General features: G+C 34.8%; 2 non-coding genes across 2 annotated transcripts; both read left to right on the top strand.

The window, feature by feature from the left end:
• Positions 1 to 3,817: 3,817 nt before the first annotated feature.
• TRNAM-CAU (transfer RNA methionine (anticodon CAU)) lies at positions 3,818 to 3,890 on the top strand. Its single transcript has one exon. It is a non-coding gene; the product is annotated as a tRNA-Met (tRNA).
• Positions 3,891 to 15,181: 11,291 nt separating this feature from the next.
• TRNAD-GUC (transfer RNA aspartic acid (anticodon GUC)) lies at positions 15,182 to 15,253 on the top strand. The gene has a single exon. It is a non-coding gene; the product is annotated as a tRNA-Asp (tRNA).
• The last annotated feature ends 3,238 nt before the right edge of the window (positions 15,254 to 18,491 follow it).

The following is an 18,491-nucleotide window of genomic DNA, read 5'->3' as shown; positions in this document are numbered from 1 at the left end:
TGAAGGTCTCCGGATCTACGGAACGGCTTAATGGATCTCGCTGAAATTTGGCAACAGTATGGAAAGTATGGTTAATAGTATGGAAGAACACATAGGCTACTTATTAAGTCTCTTATTAATTCCGCGCGGACGGAGTCGCGAGCGACAGCTAGTTATTAATAAATAGTAGGCTTTGTAAACAATTTAACTAAAACAATGATTACTTTGCTTTGTAAATTTATTACCACATTTTATGTCAGCTTTATCTACTTTAATATAATGTTATGCAATAAAATTGTAAGCATCATATTTTTCAAGAAGTAAGCACAAACAGCGCAGGGCTGTGCCGGCGTGGATTGTCGACAGTCGACGTTAATAATTACTCAGCCGACATCCCTATCTTTTAATTAAAATTAAGCTCGGGACTTGTTCATTACATTTTTGTTTTGTCGTGGCTAGACACGCGACTGCTCCTAGCGAATATAAGCAAATAAAATGTTTCGTTTCTGCGCAAAAAAAAAAATTTAAAGCCAAGTTTTTGTGTGAATGTATTTTTGTAGCGGCAATCACAATTAACATAGCGTGCAACTCCACTCTGGCAACACTATCGTCTTGATTGTATCAAACGTAGACATTATCACGTTTAGTGCAACGGAGTTTTTTTATAAAATAAAACACAGGTAATGAAATTACAATAATTTATATATTCAGAAATGACATTCAGAAAATGCTTAGTATTAGCGGCATTTTATATATTACTAGCAGTCGCCCGCGACTCCGTCCGCGCGGGATTAAAAATAGATGTTGGCCGATTCCCAGACCTACTCAATATGCTCACAAAATTTCATGAGAATCGGTCAAGCCGTTTCGGAGTATGGGAACGAAAATTGTGACACGAGAATTTTATATATAAGATAAAAATTATGATATTACATTTTTTTATTAATTGTTAAATGGTAAAGTATGTAGGCGACAGATCCTTCATGATTTTTATAGTAAACTGGAGGACCCGACAGACGTCTGACAATTTGACACTGCGATTGTAGCGCCGTCTGTCGGATCCAATGTAAAACATTCAAAAATTAACAACTACTAATAAATTAAAAGTTAATTAAAAAAACATTGTCCAGCGGACAAAATTGTGAATCTAAACCATTCCCAGATCCCCTTCAACACATACAAAAAATTTCATCAAAATCGGTCCAGTCGTTTGAGAGAAATTCAGTGACATACACACTCACGGAAGAATTATATATATAAAGATAAGATAAAAATAACTTTTGGGATATTACATTTTTTGATTAATTGCTAAATGGTAAAATATGTAGGCGACAGATCTTAATTCATACCTCCATGCTTTTTATAGTAAAAAAATAATTTTGTTGCTTCAACTTTAAATTCTTAAAGATCTGAGACCTGACTTTTTGTCTTCAACAAAATATAAATTGAAGATATCTTTATTCTATGAAAATGTTGTCGAATTTAAGTTGTTATAAAAAGACTTTTAAATATCTTCGCAATACTTGTCGAGGTGTTGTTAAGAAACCAATTTTCCCACGCGATCGTATGGTCCAGGGTTGACAAAACGTGCGAGATATATTTTTTGTCAATTAATTATTTTTATGATGGAGATAAGACTAAGAAACAGGAATATATAAAAAAAAACATTATTTCTATTGTAATATTCTCTCATTAGTAGTTGGAAATTACTTCTAATTGGAGCAATTAAATTTTGACATGTACATAATTTTACATAGTAAGTTTTTTACATTAATATTTTTTTTATAGTTAGTCGACAGTAAACCGTAATTAAAAAAGATGTAGTAAATTAAAAAAATTTGAATTCACTATGTCACTTTTACCAACCCTATACAGTATCGGCTTCTCTTATGTACGATAAGAATATTCTAAATATATTTGTGTGAAATCGAAAAGGCGTCGCATTTATTTGATATGAAACATTTTGTTCAATTTTATTTATACCAACTACATTCATATTTATAACTTTTTATAACCTCAAAAAAATTGATAAAAGTCAACCAAGGTCAATTTTATTCTCAAAATGGACATAAGAAGCAATTCTTACTTTAAAAATAATCATCAGTTTCAAACAAATGTCGCTTTATATTAAGAATATCAAAGTAAACAAGTCACTTAATGGTAACAAGTGGATTTAACGGTTTCCTTTTTTTATGTTATTATGTCGCTAACGAGCAAGCGGCCACCTGGATTCCCTGTAATACCGAAGCGAACGCTGCCCATAGAATATTTCCTGGTCCTATGCGTCCTCTCCTCCATCAAATCCCCTTCCCATCCTTTCTTATGAGAAGATTACTAAAATTAGACCTGCGGAATACACAATCATCAGAGGAAACGCAGCTTTTACGATCGTTGGTTTAGGTAAGCAGTGTTATCAATAAACAATAATTCATAACATTTTTAAATTAATTACAGGAATGTCGTATATCTGATTGTATAAATACGTTTTACATTCAATGTGGAATTGTATAATAATATTGTTGTATAACTCGTTTACTTGGAAGTGGCTCGTTGTTGTGGAGGCAGCACCCGCGGGCTGCGACGCCGCACAGCCTGCCTCTTAATATCACTTGATGTTACCTGCCTTTGATACCGCCCTCAGGCTGTGGTCTAAGTGATAAAAAATCGCGAGAGCGTTAACAAGCAATTAAAAGGTTATTATTCTCTTTCTGTACGGTCCCGTTTGTTAATTAAAGGCATCGTATCTGTATCTTAAAAATAAAAGAATATTGATGAAGAGAATGCTATACTAGTAATGTAGTGCGTACCCGCTTTCGCGTGTGCATTGCGCTGTGTCTGGCCAGGACGTCAGCGGATATGAGGGCGCGGCGGATGTTGTCGCGGCGCAGGTTCAGCCGCCGGCGGCCGGCTGCCTGCTTTTGGTTACATCCTGCATACATTTCAATTTCACGTACTTATGTACGTCTTTTTATATTTAAAAAAAACATGTGGAATGAACCCAGCTAGGATCAGCATAGTTGACTATGGCCTTCGCCTGTTTTAGTTTATGTTCAAGTCCCTAGCTGTGGTAATGTGAGCTGAGCCGGCAAAGTATATACATCCATATAAACTCGTTTACACTACCAAACAGTTCTGATCTGTTAGTCGTAACTCTATTGATGAACTGCAAGAAAATCATTCATGTATATGTTAAAATTATCGTGTGTATACAGACGCGGAGAGGGGACATTGTTTTCTAAATATATCAGATGTGTCGTTTTCGATTTACCAGAATTTATTACTTTTTCTCCATATAGGAGCGTCGGCGCGTATCAAAATTGAAGTAAACAATTTAACGGCGTTATTTATGTGGCGGCGTAACTTAGGGGTGTGGGTAGAGGAAGTGGTGGGGAGAGGGGTTTGTAAATTATAATGGAAGAGGTAAGCTTCCGGATCGCGGAACTTAACGAGAAATTATTGCTTACAGATTCAGGCCGCGAAATTTCATCCTCTTTAAATAAATATCGTCGTAACAACAGACGATTTGTAACTCACTGAGCAATGAATCCAGTTCACCTGGAGACTTTTTATTTACATACTTTGTTGTTGTTCCACATTTAAATACGATTTATAAGATTTATCAGTATGAACTACTTACAGTAAATCTATTTTAAATTGTTTAAATAGCTGTCAATAATTGATGTTAAATGAAATGTTATTTTTTTTAATTTGAGTAAATTGAACGCTTTTAATAATCAAGCATTTCGTTGAATCAGTTAACTGTAATATTTTACGTATTTTATAATATTACAAGGTAAAACAAACGAATAATATTGTTACTTTTTACGCAGATTATCAGGCCTCGGTAGCGCAGTAGGCAGCGCGTAAGTCTCATAATCTTAAGGTCGTGAGTTCGATCCTCACCCGGGGCAAAGTTTTTGATTCTGTAAGTCGTAAAGAGGTAAATAAACATTTAATTTTAACAGTGGTAGAGCCCGCTTTAACAACTTCGCACGAATTGGCCCGGCTCGCCCGGTGAAATACCACGACCACACAGAAGACAGGCCTCTAGTGGAAGCAATTCTGCGTTTCGTCTGATGAGTATGCGTCCCGGAGGCCTAATTTAGTCCTCTTTTCCTTGCCACCTTTTTCTTATAAGGAAAGGATGGAAGTGGAAGTGGACTTTCCGATAAAGGATGCATGGAAAAGGAATATGTTTTCTTTCTGTGCATCCTCTCCTCCGTCGATTAAAGGTAGGCAATGCATATGCAATTGCGTATGTCTATGGGCAACGGTCACTTCGCTATACCAGCGATTTCGGGTGGCCGCTCGCTCGTTTGTCACCTTATGATATAAAAAAAAAGTTACATTTTGGGTAAGAATTGAAGGAAAAGGGAGTTAATAATTTGTTACATTTTTTAAGTTTGATGCGATCAAGTGGAACACTTTGAAAGCCGCAACGTAAGTAGTCTGCAAGTGTCCGTAGCAGCGCGTCTTATAATTTCCCTCGGGAGCCCGCGGCTACGGAATCGCGCTGCCTGATCCACCCAAATTTCTCTGCAACGCTGAGACTTTGGCGTGTTTTGAACACGCTGTATAATATCCAGTTTAGATAATAACATCAGTGCAAAAAATTATACTCTGAGAATGTTATCTTCACAGTATTTTTAGGCTACACCCTGTAGCCTACAGATAACAAATGAACCGACAAAAGTATAATTCTATTGAAAGATGGACAAAAAGTAATCAAGCAATTAATTGTATATTGAAGGCCATCTTACTAATATTATAAATGCGAATGTTTGAGTGTATGGGTGGATGTTTATTACCAGGTATCTCCATAACGGCAGCAAGGTTCTCGATGAAATTTGGTGTAGATGTGGAACACAGTCTGGAAGAACACATAGGCTATGATGACGAAAATCTGTACGGTTCTGATGTGATACGTTTGATTTACATGTTTACTTAATAACTTAGCAATGGTTAAACATCTTGTTGAAAATCGTACAGATATAAAACATTGTCTCTAGCGTATGTGATTTTTTTCTCTTTTTTAAATTCTGTGCAGAAGAAGTCGTCGGCAAAATCTAGAAGTATGTAAAATATTTGTAGAACACATTATTCGTAGAGGACGACGCGTGTAGAATTCGTAGCTACTGTAGTAATAACTACGACATTATTCACGGTATTACTTATATGTCTTTCGTAAGAATGATAAGAAATATTTAAAAATAAAATAAAATAAACAATATATTTACGTATATATATCTCTCTTATAATCGCGATAAACGCAACTATTTTAAAACCCCGCTAATTATGTTAGAGACTGCAACGCTCGCCTGCAGCGGAATGAAACGAAAAAACTATGAAACAAACCACTTGAAAAAATGACTAAACAAATTAAAAGTATAAACGCTGATAAGTTTTTTTTCGAATTACTTATAAAATTGTACGAACCAACAGAACGACTAATTAAAAAGCGATCCAGTAACTAATATTTTTTATAAGACATGGTTTTATGTTCGAATACATGTTACTGTTATTAACACTACCAGTTGCCCGCGACTTCGGCTAACAGTAAAGCTGGAGCTTCCTAACAGTATAAGAATTTTTCAAATCGATTTAGTTTCCTATTCAATGCGACGAACTAAGAAATCATTCCTCTTTATAATATTAGTATAAATTAACATTTAACTCTAATACGGATATATGAAAATAAATATAAGAAATTGTACGCTTTGATGTTTGTTATTTCTTGTAAAGATTATATGCAGCTGCTATTTAGAATTACAATCTGCAAGGCATCGTCCCTCTCTTATTAACAACGCGTCCATGTCAACGCGCAAATCAACCAAATAAAAACCGGTTAAAAACATGGCTTTGGATTTCGCAAACGACGTCGGAACGATTTTTCTTTTTTCCTACGACTCTTTGATATCCACATTTCTTCTGTGTTTGAAAAAACATAAAAGTATATCTGCGCATCGCTGAGGTGCGCCGCCCGGGGGGATTTCACGTTTCTCTTGTTTCAATTGAGGTTATGTTTTGTGGCTTGATAAAATACAATTAGTGAGAAAATAATAAAGAAATATTTACTAAATATACTTACAAAAAAATCCTCTGTATGCGTTTCAATACTCTTACTAATATTACAAAGGTGAATGTTTAGATGGATGGATGTTTATTTGAAGGTATCTCCGGAACGGCTGAACAGATCTCGTTGAAATTTGGAATAGATGTAAAACATAGTCTGGAAGAAAACATAAGATACTTTAACTTTTTATTTAATTCCGCCCGGACGGAGTCGCGGGTGACAGCTAGTTGTAATATAAATTTCTTTTGCATTCGATGCAACTCAAATTGTTTTAGATGGCGTTTGGATCTTTGTCATTTTAAGCGTTTGCAAGACTAAATAGGCAATTCGTGCCCTCTTAAGTGGGATATTTAGTACCACTAAACACTGCTATCACCAAATAACTTCTTACCTTTCGATATAAAAGTTCTGTTTACTGCCTTCATTAATCGCCAGTTAAAGTTTTACGTTCTCTAATAAAATACAAATAAAATGATACGCACTCAGCGATAGGAAATCAAGAAGGCCGATCGAGTACGACTTCGGCGCCGTTTTTTTTATTTGATCTCTTTGCTTTGCTCAACTTTATAGTACGTTTACATGAGTAAAAAAGAAAATAAATACAATATTATTTACAGGAATAAGTCTGTGGAACAGAATAGTGTATGTTGCTGTCGGTTTTATGGCCCGAAGTATAAAGAAGGAAATTATTATGGAAAATATTCATATTTTTTTAAAAGGCTTCCAATATACTCTCTTAAATTCAACATATCCTTTGTCTCTCTTTCAGCTCATACAAGACATGTGAAAAATTAGTATCCAATGCATGCTAATATCTTGTTTACCGCACATTTGGGACATATATGTCGATACAAAGAGTAAACAGCGTAAGTATCGTCGTAAAATTTGTTTGGTAGGATTGCCGTGCCAATAGCGCGTCTCCTCTTCTCTTCGGCATCCAATGTAGAACTACCTTCCTTGCTTTTGTTATCTTAATCGTAAAAACTCAAATGTTTTCTTGCCTTTGTATATCATTGCGACACGACATAATGTCTCTAAGTAGGAAATAAACATAGATTCAAAGATAAAATCAGAAATCAACATAAGTCTTGAGAAATTGTTCAAAAATTATCAATTTATTGTCAAAGGAAATATACTTTTCAAAAGTATCATCAATCTATAAGTCTACAGATTTCCTCAGTGACCAATAAATGATTGTGAAGACTCTACTTTTTAGCAATTGTAGCAAACGCGTCGGAAACAGCGCAGTGATCGTTGACGCCAAATGACATCCACAACACGAGAAGAACTGCAGATAAGTAGCGAAAAACGTAGGCTCAGTTTTTGAAGGACCTTAATTCGTACTGGTTTGGAAATACCGCCCAAGGCAGACGTTTTTCACGAGAAACTCATCATCAAGAACCCAGCTATTTTGTCTGCAGTTTTCCTTCTTCATAATGTCGACATGTTTCGTTAACTTGCTGCTTTTGCTTAAGAAAGGTATATCAAGGAAGTATCAGGTCGAAATAAGTTTGGCTTGAAAGTTGAGACGCGGTGTTGTTTATTGCGGTCGTTTGCGCTGCCCTGACGGCCGCGGCGCCTCGGGGGAAATTAGTGCGCGCGATGCCACGGACAGACGAGCGCATCGCTTCCCATCGCCTCCCATCGCCTCCCATCGCCTCGTATCGTACCATTATCGGGTCATTGACCTACAATTGTAAACTGAAAAGCTTTAAACGAAGTTTTTAAACTGTAAGTTTGCAAACGTTGCACTGTAACCAGTCATTACAAATACACGAATTAAGCGACTAGACTAGAGAAGTGAATCACGTCAACAACGGCGTCTCGAGAGTTCAATTTTTATTTGTGTGTGTGACTTTGTCGAACCTTTGCCAGCAATAGCGATGTAATTATTTTAATTTATTTTACCCAGTACACGAATTATTTCAAAGGCGACTTTACCTTCGACTTATGTTGGATACATACATCTGTGAGTCAACAAATATAGAATTAAACGCGAGGCATTAGCTTGATATACGAGCGAGCGTCCGGCAGCGGATTTATACCGTGCTAAATCAATGCGATTGTTCGCCGTGGACCCAGACTGGTGACCCTGCTGGGGGAACGGAGTTATACAAAATAATCATACAATAAAAGCATAAGAAAAATAATAAGAGCACATTTCTTATGCTTTTATTGTACAAACAACATAACACGGTAAGATTGATAAAATTGTAGTTGTAAAATGTAACATTTAAAGATTGGCGACGCAACTGCCGCTCGTTCGTTTGCCATCTTTTTTTATTCATAAAGTAATACCAATTTATTTTAGGGTTTGTAACGTTTGTGGTAATAAAAAAAATATGATTTAGACCGATATATCAAAATGTCTATTTTTCGCAATCAGGCTTTAGAAATAGACACTATGATAGCTTCAAAATTCTTTATTATTTGTCTCATAAATAGTACAAAAATAGGATGGAAGTGTTAGCGAAAGAACGCTCGATAAGGTACAGCTTTAGGCTGCGCTTTGGAGGTTGCGGCGGATGCTCAGATCGTAAATTATAATGTGTAAGAGGTGAGCCTCCGAGTGGAGCTTAATGTGAAATTATTACTCCAGCTCGTCGCGAAAGCCTTTTCTATTTGGATTCCCTGTGCTCTTCGATAAACATGTAAAAACTATTCGTTATATTTTTACCAAGCATTTCGTAATTTTTTTACTGTTATAATATTTGTCTTCTAGCTGTCGCTCGTGACTCCGTCCGCGCGAAATTAAATAAAACATAATTAGTAGCCTATGTGTTCTTAAAGACTATGTTCTATATGTATGCCAAATTTCATCGAGGTCCGTTTAGCCTTTCTGGAGATACTTTCAAACAAACATCCGTCCATCCAATCATCATCATGACATGATTTATTATTATTATTCGAAGGCTTGCGAAATTATTTTTTGACCAATAAATAATGAAATACTCATACCGAAAGTAGTGTGGTGAACCATATTTAAGGTGATACATAACCACTTTGATGTCCATAATATCCACCGGCGTTCAAAGGATTAAAACACATGTTCAACTAAACAGTGTCTATGGTTTTGGGGTAATAAGAAAGACTTTAATCGATTGATTTAGACGGGTTACCTTATAATGAAGCTAAAACTAATAGACGTCAAATGTGATCATAGTAAATTGGGTCAATAAGAATTAATTTTTCTTTTGTTTTTGGAACGGGTTGCGTGTTGTAAAATAAGTGTAAAAGTCTATATGTCTGGCAACCTCGACGAGATCAATTTCTCTTTGCGATTATAAGTTACGATTGTACTAGGCTCGGCAGGGGCTTGCGAAGTCATGACGTAAACGCTATCGTAAAACTGTTTACTGTCTGCTTTGCTGTCGCGATCTCATCCCACGACAATAAAATCTCATAGGAATCGAACCTTGGACTGATAAAACTCTTTATCAAAAGTACTTCGTAACAGTCAGCTTATATTGTGCTTAATGTTGTTTAGAGGGATGGATGGATGTTTGTTTGAAGGTATCTCCAGGATGACCGAACGGATCTCGATGAATTTTGGCATACATATAAAACATAGTCTGGAAGAAGACATGGGCTAATAACCATGGTTTTTATAATAACGCGTGGACGGATTCGCGGGCATCATCTAGTGTTCAATATAGATTGAGTTAGGGTAATTTCATTAACATGATTATTTATTTGTATCTTGGTAGAGATAAAACTGAATTAATAAGTGCATTTTAACTGGGATAAGGAATTAAAAAAATACTATATGTATGTATGTACTTTAAATTGCTTGTATGAACTCATACAACGTTCAATTCCCGCCATACTTCCGTCCGGTCGCACTCTGGCAAGGAAAGAGTTTTTACGATAACTTTTCCACTTTTAAACCGACCGTTAATTAGTTTTACTTCGGAATTTTAACTTTCTTTTTTTATTTTTCAGTTCACCGGAGCAAAAATTCAGTGAGAGTTCTTTTAATTTTAGCGTCATTTACATATCTACTATAGAAAAGCCATGCTAGTGAAATTATTTATGTGGTGAGTGCACATTTTTTTTTCGATGTTATGTAAATTATAATTACGTATTCATTTATTTATCATATTTTTAATATAGTACATTTCATATATGTTATATTAAAAATAGAACACCATCGGCTGCGGAATCCCATGACTCAAACAACCAGTGGTCAGGGCTGCAAAGACAGGAACCATCTCACAATGAGCACGGTTTCTTGGATGCCTTTTGCCGAGAGCTTCTTGTGATGGTCGAAGCTCTTCGCTATCAGTCCATTCACCGATACGACTATCGGAATAATGGAAGTCGAATTCATACGTCACATGTCGGTAACCTCGTGAGCCAAGTCTAGGTATTTGAAATTATAATTATTATTACTGTTAGAATTACTGTCAAAACCAGTAATTGATCTTTAAGTACGATCGGAAGATTTATTTTTATTTGCTATTTAAAGGAGTTTTTATAGGAAGAGTTGTTGTTTTGTTTTTGATATAAAAATCTCTATAATAGTTGATTGAAAGTTAATAACAAGTATTATAATATTTTTAAAGGTATTAAATGAAACACGCACTAACATTTATTTTTGTTAAATAAATGTATAAAAGTTTTAGAGTAAAGTATAACCTTTGGATGAATTCGAAACTATAGCGCTCGTGAAAACGTTCAAAGTTCGACGAAATTTACAATTTTAGCACATTCCTTTTAATGGCTTCCATTTTGACAGTTATGGCGATGTATAAATCTTTATGATAAACCTTTAATGTACCACGAATATGGTGATCTGGTGAACATTATTCATTGTTTTCTTCTTTTTTCTCTAGGATTAGTTTGGAAATGCCAATTGAATGAGGAATAGTCTTATTATCTAAAAGAGCAAAAACAAGGGTGATTAAAAGTATTACTACTGAGTAGATCAGTCAAATGCATTTTTAAAAACTGACTTATAAAAAAAACAAAAACAATGTTTTTTAATATTAGCTTTAGAATAATTACACTGTATTTTTAGTGTACTGTTATATTCCCTTTACGTCAAATTTCCGGTAAAATCAGTCCAGCCGTTTTGGAGATTACCGGAAACAAACGCGATCTTGATGACAGACAGACAACACAATTGAAAATTGTTTTTTCTTAACTTTTGACGTAACATACAGACACTCCAATTTTATTAATAAGTATAGTTACAATACAAATAATGTAGTTATTTTGTGCGCTTTGTTAATAGCCATGTATCTAGGAGTCACAGTTCCCGTATGTTCCATACTTAGGGTCATTGTACACGTGCGCTGAAGACTGACGTGACGTGCGTTTCTAAAGCGGTCACGTGTGGCACAGCTCTTATAACTGCGATTTATTGTTCCGAGCGTGCCGTTTACGCGACGTGTCGCTATTTTAAAGCAAAACTCGCTCTACTTTAGCTAAAGGGTTATTTAAACCTTCTCTTTAGGGTACAAGTGAAACAAAATATACCATTACACGGTCTTTATTTAGTTTCACCTGTCACGATGTTTGTCATCAACTCTTGCCAATACGATTTCTAGTTACAGATTTTACTGAAATTTGCACACATGTGTAGATTGCGTGACAATGAGTTATTATCATGGCATGGTGCTGATCTGATGAGTTGGAAGATGGCCATATGTACTTCGCAATGAAACGACACAAACTAATATCGTTTAGGCTCGTTTAAATCGTCTTGAAGAATAGTTTGAATTTTTTTCAATAAATAGTTTTTTTAATTAACAAAAACATAATAAAAACTTGTTTATAAATTTTGTTTTTTCTTTTCATTTTGTATAATATGGTTTTATGTTTATAATTATTATGACGTTTATTATACAAGTTGCTATTGATTTATTGTATTTATATATATATTGCAGAGACTACAGTGATATTATACATATATTTGGTGTATATAAACATTATGTATATATAGGTGTCACAATCAGTTACAATGGCCGCCATTACCACACCGGCTCTACAAAAGGAACCCATTACGGACCAGATTGGGCGCCAAGGAACCGATAATTCGGTGAACACTTTCCTTTCTAGATTGTATTCAGATAAGCTTTATGTTTTAGGATTGTGCACCTGTGAAGTAAAGCATATACTTTACCTGTTTTAATGTCGTAATTACTCGAAAATAAATTAAATCCTATCGAAGAATTGTTTGGTTGTTACTTTTAATCCAGCCGCTGCCTTTTTAATGTCCGATTTAGCCGTGTAGTTAAAAGGCTGTATTATACCTGAAAAAATATACTACTATAAAAATAGCAATCAACTTTTTATTGACTTGTGTAAATTTATCGCTTTACATATTTTCGCTGTCGCTTTGACTGTGATAAAGCCCTTATATTCCTTAGGGAGCTAACAATCAGCTCAGTGGGTAGTAAAATTTACGTTCTTAGAGCCGCGCCGCGACAAAGAAAGTAATTTTATTTTATTTCCACGCAAATTAATCAGAACCGTAACCTACAAGTATAACTGAAGAAGGTTAAATACAATACGCTTACTAAGTAGTATTTACGTGTACAAGGTTAAATGTCAGAATTACATATTGACTGTGCGTCTCCTATGACGAAACACTTGGACAAAAGAATCAAATTGCTATCTCTGTCTCTCCAAAGACAATAAAAATCTTTTTATTGTCTGTATTTGTACAATTTTTCTGGCAAAGATTACACGATCATGGAAATATTTTCTTTATTAATCATTGGTTTCTGAGACTAAAATTCCCACTGAAAACATATCTTTGTTTTGACACAGATGACATGGATAAAGGTATGTTTAATACAGAGACTTTGGTCTCAGAAATCAACGGTAAGTTCTTTACAGTTCTACTTTCGATGTAGAGATTTGAAATTATCAAAATTGTGCCTGACCTTTGTTCAGCAACCGAGACAGCTGAATTTATGTTTGTGAGTTAATTCAGTAGGTCGTAGATATAGTTTAGGGCGCCCCATACCGACACTAGCACTCGTTTCCGCAGCTCGATGTCTGTAGTCATAAAATATTATCACACCATCAATCCGATTGCGACAATCAAAGGCCGCACTAATATTATCATGTATATAAAATAAATCGACCATAAAAACAGGTAAAACAACTTCGATTCTGAATGACTTCGCGCACAATTCGCCGTAAATATTTTCATGCAAGTAGATTGATTAAAGAAGTTTTTTTTTACGGCGAACGACATAAAGTCGATTTATTGCGAAAGTTTTCTTTTACTTTTTCGTTCTTAATATAAAGTTGTATTTGGCAGGAAATTAACCGTCTTCAGTTCATCAACTGATTTTTTACTGAGCGGAAAATGATGTACAGTCGAGTACAAAAGTGATACAGTTAAGTTTATAAAAATGCTACACCACTTAAACCTTGATAACATTATTAAATAAGCACCGTGGAAAAAATGAGACGGAAAATTAAAATCATAATTGCTGTAATATTTTGAAGTATTTCTACGTTTTCCTATAACTTATAAAATATGACGCGTTGAGACTATTTTTTAATGATTGTGTCGATATCGTCTAATTAGCTATCTACCCAAAAAGTGAGATTAAAAAAAACAATAAACATTGTTTTGTCAATAACTTTATTTAAATACTTTTTTAACTTTTGTCATGCACTGTACTTTGGCAATTTGTGTTTGGTAGAGAACAATGAAGGTAACCGCGGTCGCTCGCTACATTAGGTTTAACATCGGCTCACTGTCCCATAATGCCTTTTATAACTTTACTCTTGTCCGACCCTCTTTTGTTGTTTTACGATCGCCGAATGTCCGTTATCAAACAAATGAACGCTCATAATTGTTTCGAGACACCGGGAGTAAGGAATTTGTACCGATAACATAACTGACTAATATTATAAATGCGAATGTTTAAATATATGGATGTTTGTTTGAAAGTATCTCTGGAACGGCTGTATGAATTTCGATGAAATCTGGCACAAATGTAGAACATAATCTGGAAGAACAGATAGTCCACTAATTAAGATATTATTTAATTCCGCGCAGACGGAGTCGTGGGGGACAGCTAGTTTAATTGTTTATTACTGAACAAATCCTGAACACATGTAAAGTAAAACGAGGTGTATAAAAATCGTAGGTTTAATACGAAAAACTGGTAAGTTCATAATCATGACTCTAGCTAATCTATAACTTGTCATCCAAAGTAAAGTTCTATTATTTATACGGTAATTATTTTCATTTATGGTAACAACAAGCAAATTTACAACAAGTTTAATGATTTCAAGAAAAAATGCTGTAAAAGTGAAGATGTGTAACAAGTGGTTATAGACGTTAAAAAGTTTTCCCTTCGTTTAAAAAATATAAGAACAGCATGACATAAAAAAGCAAAACATTGGCGGTGTAGATTGAATAGCTTTAAAAATGTTAGCTCTATCGCTAACGACGATAAATAGAGTATCGATAAATCTCGATAACGACGGAAACTGCAGACAAAGTGCGCCGCCTTTTGATGTCGCCGTGCCGCCCGACGCCGCCGCCCACAGCCCGCAGCGGCCTGCCACTGGCCGGCGCCTTTGTCTCTTTACACATTCACTGAAACCAAACTGAACGATTTGATTTTTGTTTTTACAGCTTTTGCAAGCGTTTTTAGGTAGTTTTTAAATATTTCAATGTTGTTTAAAATTTTGTTCAACGTATATCGTAGTAAATATTCGTTGGGCGGATATTAAATTGATTATTAAAAAAAAATAGCTTTGCAAACGAAAACTGTGAAAATGTATTATTATTTATTATTCGACACATTATTACTTAAACATTGTTTTAAACATAAGCCCCATCAATTCTGTTCTCGAGAATATTTTCTCTCAGATTGCTTAATCGAGAGTCACATCGTTAGCTGCTAGCTAGACTGAAATCACAACTCGAACAGGTGTCAACTTCTAAATTTCTTTTTAAGTGGTTTTCTATAATATTGGTTTTGTTAACTTTTTTTTATAAAAGAAGGGGGTAAACGAGAAGCGGGAACATCGAGGTGTTCATCGACGTTTATGTTAACTACAGTATCTTTGTAAGTTGCATCAAAAAGTTCAAAAATAAGTGTTTAATCTTACCGTAGTTATTTGGTTTGGTGGATTAAGATTGCACATATATCCTCGGTAGTATAGTGGTAAGTATCCCCGCCTGTCACGCGGGAGACCGGGGTTCGATTCCCCGCCGGGGAGAGATTTTTGTTAATAATTTGAAATATTATTAGTTCATTTCATATTTTAATATTTTAAAAACGGCTATGGGCATTTAGAATAATGAAGAAAGTATAGTATTTTTTTTATTCCACGAGGCAATACCTTGTTCATTCATAGATGATAGTCAGTGAGGTCGCTTGTGTCGCGATGTTTATTTGTTTCTATGTGCACATTCGCAGTCAACTCTACGCCACAACAAAAACCGCAGTCGAAACGAGCCTTTCTAATTTCGCGGCCATTTAACGCTAACATGCTATACGGCTCCTGATCTTTTGCCTTTATCAATACTAGTTCTGCGCCCCGGATCGCTTTAGGCGTGGTATGAGACGATTAAATATTATATATTTTATTTAAGAAATTCAACATAAGGTACATGTTAGATTTTCTACCGCTATTTAGTTGAATTTCATTGCAAAGGATAAAGTCTTTACGAGAAAAATATTTATTACAATTTAAACGTAATTCATCAATTCAAGTGTCTTTTGAAAAGAAAACTTTTCTAAAATGAAAATTTTCAACCTAAATTACGAAATTGGTCTATTAAATCGCAAAAATAATTACACAGACTTTCAATCTTATCGGGTTACTCACATAATATAAAGGAGTCAAATTCATACGGACAAACGCATCGACTATTTCTATATGTATTAGTAGTGAGGCAGTATTCAGTTTTATTGTAGTCGTAAAATATTTTATGGAGACGAGCGGCGCGCGTTCAGAATGCGCTTAACTTTTATACCGTTTGTATTTAGTGCAATTTTAGTCTTTATGCGTTACAAAATAAAGTGGGAAATGTAAGTGTAGGGTTTTCGGATAGTTTTAAGCGCTGTTGTGCGTAGGCCTTTAAGTCTATCGGTAATAATAGTGGGGGGTCGTAAGGATACTGTAAGGGCGGTGTCCCCAGTAAAAGTAAGTCTAAGTATGTTTTTAGCAAAATTGTTGATGGGATAACATACAGTTTTATTTCGATTCCTATAGTCTGACTTTGATTGACAGGAATAATCCCTGAAGGGAAACATAAAGTAAAAGATTTTTACTTTTGCATTTTAAATACATACTTGGATTTAACAATCTTATCTTTTTAAATCTATTTAAATCTGAATAAAGTAAATATTGGGCCAATTGAACAACAAATATTCTAATGTTAAAGTATTTAAATTAAAAATACAAACGTGACAACTAATTTTGCAATTGAGTGCAGTTACTCATTTTTAGAAATATATTTTTAATTCGTTGAATTAAAAAAAAATACAAAAAATCTATGATTATGTTTTATGTCATACTTTTCTATATTTAGGCAGTTAGATTTCTTTTAAATTTTGAATATCAAATACCTAAAGCATGCGAGTGAATTCATCACTCAAAGTATACGTGGTGTTCATGTTGGATTTTATCGTACAATCGCATCGTCGCTAAAGCTTTTAAAGTCGTTGGGCATTTTAATCGATATTTCATAAAGTGTAATGGTGGCAGTAGCAAGTATGGCTAGGAGCGTTCCGTTTCACGCGCGGTGGCATGCGCTGCACGTCGCAGTCGACACTGTCCTATGAAATTCCACCTCCCTAGGGCTACCAACTTACGTAAAATATGCAAGTACGTAATAATAGCAAAAGTCTTAATAAAGAAACTAACAGAGTGCTATGTATTTTTGGCTAGTAAAGGATTTTTAGTTTCTCTGGTGTTTTAGATATCCATGGGTGTCGATGTGGGCATGTACATTTGCCGCCGCTGCACTTTTTCTTATATTAAAAAAAGATGTTAATAACGTCATTATGGCATAGATAAATAACCCTTAAAAGTTTTGAGCTTGATTTAGAAAATATGGGTAAGATTTTTTTTTTGATTTTGTGTTTTTCTTTTTTTTACGTTGTATGGAAAGCAGTTATTTTTTAACTTACGTTAAAATTATTTTTCTTTACACAATTTATTTAAGTATTTGACAACCCTACTTGCATCCCTTGTCGCGTAAGTGATTTATTGGCGACCATATCGTGATGATTTACACGTTCCGTTCTAGCGTTTTTTTTTACGTTTTTACGTTTTTACCAGCCACCGCATACGAACAGAATGGGGTGTGAAAAGCCTTTTATAAACTATCAGAATGTTTCCACCAGAGTTTTTTTCTCATACTCTACCTCATCATTTGAAGCGAGTTTAGTTTACTACGTCTTTCTACTAAGTCCATTTGGATTGTTTCAACCTGCTTGTATGAATACAGAATTTAGTTAATTACAAAACAATTAAATATATAAAAACATCCTTTATGTCGAATTGTATCTGAGGAAATAAAACAAAATATTTTTAATTAGGTTTCAAAAAAGTCAAAGAGTTGATGTCGAACATAGACCAAAAAATCCAAAAAGCTTGTTCCACTTTAGGGTACCGCATAGAACGAATTAGCTCAGCTTTAAAAAAAATAAAAAGGTAAGTTAACTGTAACTACATAGATGTCGACGTAACGACCTCTTTACAATATCGTATATACCTATTTCACACGAGTCCTATGAGCACAGAGGCAGAACAGTAGACGCTGCAGTACTACAATTATTTTGTCGCACATCGCCGACACAGAGTTCTCCTTCTGTTCTTCTGTTTTACCTAAGTGTTCTTCCTTGATTGTGTCTAAATGATAGACGTACTGCACTGTCTTCTGTTCTGCTTGACTGCTCTGTGAACCTGCATTAGCAAAAAGAGTGTTAGTATGATCGCGTGCGAAAAGGCGGCGACACACCGCGTGCCGCGCGCTCGTAAATAATACAGCGTGTTACAATAAAATTGAATGTGAAAATTGCGCTGCTGACTGTACTCGGGCCGCTCTAACTAATTGCCCAGTGTTCCGTTGGTGTAACTGCAAATGTTTGCGAAAACTTCCACCGAATGTAATGCTCGACAACGTATTTTAGTTACGTCCTATTTTCAATGTTTCAAAAAGCTTGTGAATTTTATTTGCAAAAAAATTCTGTGAAAAAACCGTTGTTTCTGATTTACGAATTTCAAAATGAAGTATAATACAAAGATTGTGACATTACCGAAACATTTGTTACTGTTTTAGTACTCACTGGTACAATATTTTATCAAATATGTTGACAAAAGCACAATCCATACATTTCGCAATTGCCTAATGAGTTTTGGGCAAAACTACTAATTCAGGTAACTAAAGAATGCACATAAATATAATGAATATACAGCCTTAAAGGTATGTGGCGGTATTCACCGG

Source organism: Papilio xuthus, unplaced genomic scaffold, assembly GCF_000836235.2.
Source record: "Papilio xuthus unplaced genomic scaffold, Pxut_1.1 DF828142.1, whole genome shotgun sequence".
Taxonomy (NCBI): Eukaryota; Metazoa; Arthropoda; class Insecta; order Lepidoptera; family Papilionidae; genus Papilio; species Papilio xuthus.
The sequence above is the reverse complement of the archived record's forward strand: the minus strand, read 5'-3'. Positions and strand labels throughout refer to the sequence as shown.